The sequence below is a fragment of the Lagopus muta genome, chromosome 9, assembly GCF_023343835.1.
Source record: "Lagopus muta isolate bLagMut1 chromosome 9, bLagMut1 primary, whole genome shotgun sequence".
NCBI lineage: Eukaryota > Metazoa > Chordata > Aves > Galliformes > Phasianidae > Lagopus > Lagopus muta.
In genome coordinates this window covers 15,713,740-15,717,946 of record NC_064441.1, presented here as the reverse complement: position 1 = coordinate 15,717,946, position 4,207 = coordinate 15,713,740, and positions in this window count along the sequence as shown.

Genomic DNA, 4,207 nt, shown 5'->3' with positions numbered 1-4,207 from the left:
ATCCGCAGCGCGGGGAGGAACGGGGGTGGGGAGCGGGCTGTGCTGGGGCGGGGAGGGGATGGGGGGGAGAAAAACAAGAACGGGAGGAGGGAAAAAAAGAAAGGGGGGGAGTAGGGTGGGGCAAATGGGGGAAAGGGAAAGAGGGGTAAGAAACGTGGGGGGAAAGGGAAAGGAAAGGAGGGATAAAAATGTGGGGAAAGGTGAGGGTGAGAAAAAGGAGAAGGAGGAAAAAGAAGGAAAAAAAAAAAACAAGGAAAAAAAATCGACAAATAACAGCGTGAAAAATTAAAGAAAAGGGGGAAATATAGGAAAAAAAGGGATGGGGAATAAATAGTGAGATGAGTGCGAAGGTGGGTGTGAGCCACGCTGCAAGAACGGGTGCCAGGCAGCCCAGGGTGAAGTTTGGCACGCAGCTACCTCGGTGGGGATTTTTGAAGAGCCACCGAGCTGCAGCACGGTTGTGTGGCAGCACAGCATGGGGCAGCAGGTGCAGGCGAGGCCAGCAGCGGCCCCACGGGGACTGTCAGTCCCCAGGCACTGCCTGTAGGTCACAGTGCATTCTCAGCACTGCCTGTGCAAAGGGCAGCACTTGCACGTGTGATCAGTATGGTGAGCAAATACCTCTGCCATAAATCAGGAGGCATGGCATGGAACATATTTCTTCAGCTTAGGCTCATTCCTTTCTGTTCCAGAAAGCGTTTTACCTTGGCTTTTAATGGGTCTCCTTTTCCCCCAGAATAAATCTCTTCTGACAATTTTGACCTTTTGCAGCACAAAATGGAAAAAAAGAATAAAAAAATAAAAAAAAAAACACCAACACCCTAAGATGAATGTACCTCCTAAAGCAGTAAATGTTACGAAATTAAACTGACAGAAGAACAGAGAGGTAGAATTCATAGCAGCTGTGTGCACGGCTAACAGGACTGCCCTGGCTGCATGTGCTGTGGCAGCACTGGAGGTCGGGCAGCCTCTCCTCAGCACACATGGAGCTACCAGGAAGGTACAGGGCCATCTTCTGTCTGTGCAAAACCCTCAGCACCTGCAGGTGGACACAGCTGCATTTCTTGGTCTGCTGAGAAAACACTCATCGTGAAGAGCAGAAACACAAAAGAAAGAAGAAAATGTTCAGTTCAGATTGTCAAGAATTCTGTTGTACCTCTTCCAATGGACTCTTTTTCATGCATTCCACGACCAAAAGCCCAACATTTATCGACCAAGTTCTTTTGCATGAAAATCATCATGCTGTCCCCATCCATCCACCCCGACCTCCTGCGTCGGCACGCGTTTCAGACCACACTGATTAATTGGCACATCAGCACAATTCCTTCCTCTGTTCCTTAACCGCTCACTTGAGATTTGCAGCGTGTGAAGGCAGGCAGATGCTTGGCTTAGCTCTGCTCTGCACAGCTGTTTTGGTTTCAGTGGATAGAATTTACAGTAGGCTATCCATAACTGGGCTGTCAGTTTCATTGCACCTAAAAACCTGAACTTCACAGGGACACTGTGCTGAGGATCAGATTCACATAGGCCTAAAAGGAGGGCCTTAATAAAGGTCCCTTTTTGCTTTTTTTTTTTTTTTTTTTTTTTTTGCATATTGAGTGCAGCAGTGCTTCCTTTTCCTTGGAATGAGTCATGAAACAGAAAATTTGATCTGTGTTGTCATTAGAAGTTCCATGGCATTTTAAGGAAGAGTAAGATCACATTACGGCATCTCTGAAATTTAGGTAATTGCATTAGAACCAGCTCAGTATCAACCTCTAAGCCATAGGAACTTAGCAATCTTTTTTTTCTGAATTCATTCTGACCATATTGCATCCTCCTGCGTGTCCTGGGAACAGAGCAGTAATAAATGTGGCATTTGCTGTGAGTGGCTTGCCCTGGCTCATGCTCCATCTTACACAGCTGCATGTCATGAGAAGCTAAAAGTTAATCAAACCTGAATTCTGCATGTTCATGATTTCATTCCATTATATGAAAGAACCAAGGCGGTGCAGGAAGGACCATCACTGCAGCCAGTAGAGGCAGGGGGAATCCAGCCCTTCTGTTTTGCTATTCTCATCTCGATGTCCATCACCACTACAGCCAATGCAGAAAGAGAAGCCAGGCAGCTTGGAGGAGCTGTGTCAGGAATGCTCCTGGCTGGTGATGAGGTGAGGTGGGCTCGGCTCAGTGTCCTCATGCTCAGTCCCAGCAGAGGGGTGGGCACAAGGACCCCACTGCTGCTCCTGTTCAGGTGATCCTCGCCTCTGTCCAGCCCATGTGAAGGGAAGCAGCAATGAGGATGGCTATAGCCGTGCAGGAATAATGTTGTTGGGCTGTTAGGCCTCTGTTCTCTAAGCCCAGACCACCTTGCACCACTTGCTTCAGCTGCAGCTCTCTTCTCACCTTATTGGTACCAGCGGACAATCAGTAACTGCTTAAAAATAAAGCAGGGTTTTGTCAATATTGATTTTCCCCCTTCCTCTGTTTCCAGTAGCAACTAAAAATAATTTACAACTCATTTACGTGGCATTTCTTACAAAAGAAGGGCTATCGTCATATTTAGAATTCATCTTTCATCTGACTTGATTACCTGCGTGTATTCTGACTGTAATGAGAATGGGGAGGTTTTCTTCTGTCAGAAGAAAGTTCATCCATCATCACAGATACAGATTCTTTTAAAGGATTTTAATTTTAAAATATTGACCTCCTCTCGAGTCCAACATTAGACTTGTTATTTCGTGCTTATTTTTCACACTTGGAAAATCAAGCGTATCTGTACGCAAATACTTTATGCCTCCCTAAATTTAGTCCATATGCTAAGTGGTTTAAATTTCATAAGCAAAGCTGGAAAGGGAAGATAATGGCATAAGGAAAGTGGGGGCTCTGCAGTGACCCTTCCCTGTGGGTGCTGGGGGTGCTGAGTGTCTGGCGGGGGTAGGAAGACTTGGAGCTGGAGTTGGCCATTGCTTCTAGTGGGAGAGGAGTCAAGAAGCCGCACCAGAGGGAGAGTAGAAGACAGCAAGTGAATCAACAGGGAAAGATCCTACTGCTGTACTTGTTCCAGTGCAGCCTCCACTTCGATTACCATGAACGAGAATAGCAACCCATCAACAGATTGAGGCATGTGTGTCTTTTCCTATAGCCGGCACAGTATTTTTATCTGCAGGCCTCTCCCACACACATACTCATGCATTTCCTCCCGTGGAGTTTCAAGGATCTTCACCAGCCTGTGTCATCTGCTTACCAACATTAGCTGTAAAAATACCAGCAGAGCAGGCAGGGTGTTACGTTCAGCAGCCGGTGAAGATCAGGAGTCTGCTGGGAGCCGGCTGGATCGAGCTGTCGTGGTGTCAGCTCTGCGTGCGTCAGCCGGCAGGATTTAAAGTCAAAACACACATAGTGAGGGAGGAAGACAATGAGAAAGTCTGAGTCATACTCTGCTGAGGGTGAAGAGAACAGATTAATAGACAGCAAACATGAATGAAACCAAACGGCTCGTTTTAGTCATGCAGCTCCTTCTTAAGCCCAAAATAGGATTTATTTTTAGTCACTGAGGATGAAAAAAGGTTTTCTTTGCACTTCGCCAAAGAGCACTGAGGGAAGAGTTTTTATTAGTGTGGCCCAGGCTCTGCTTTCCTTGGCACCTGGGAGCCGGCACAGCGCGGTGCTCGGGGTGCAGCACTGCCCCAGCTACGTGTCACCTGCGGGCTTACCATGCAAGATCACTTACCCAACACCTCCCCATGCTTCAGAGCTGCTGCAAGGAGCCAGGCCTGGCATAAGAGGATGGGAGTGCGAAGGAGGCAGGGCCTACATATTGTAAGTGGGAGAAGGAAGAGAACGCAACACAGCTCCCAGTCACAGCATCCAGGCAGCAGAGGCCACAGCACTGCAGAGCCAGGGCTCCCCAGGGTGAGACACAGTGAGCTCACAGGGTGCTGCAGCTGCGGAGGGACATGATGTGGCCTTGGTGTCTGCTGGCCAAAATGGCCTTTGGTTGGCCATGGGATCTGGCACGAGAGCACACAAAGGGAGTGAACTAAGTTACAGCTACAGCCGTACACTCACCTGTTTTTGTGACTTTTCATTTTAAATAAATGGACAGAAGCAATTTCACAGCTGTGCACAGGGATTAGTTACATTATTTAACCCTTTGCTAAATCATCTCAGCAGTTCTGCTCTATAGAATCTTCACAATCTTGGGGCTAAGCCATTTCTATCCCTT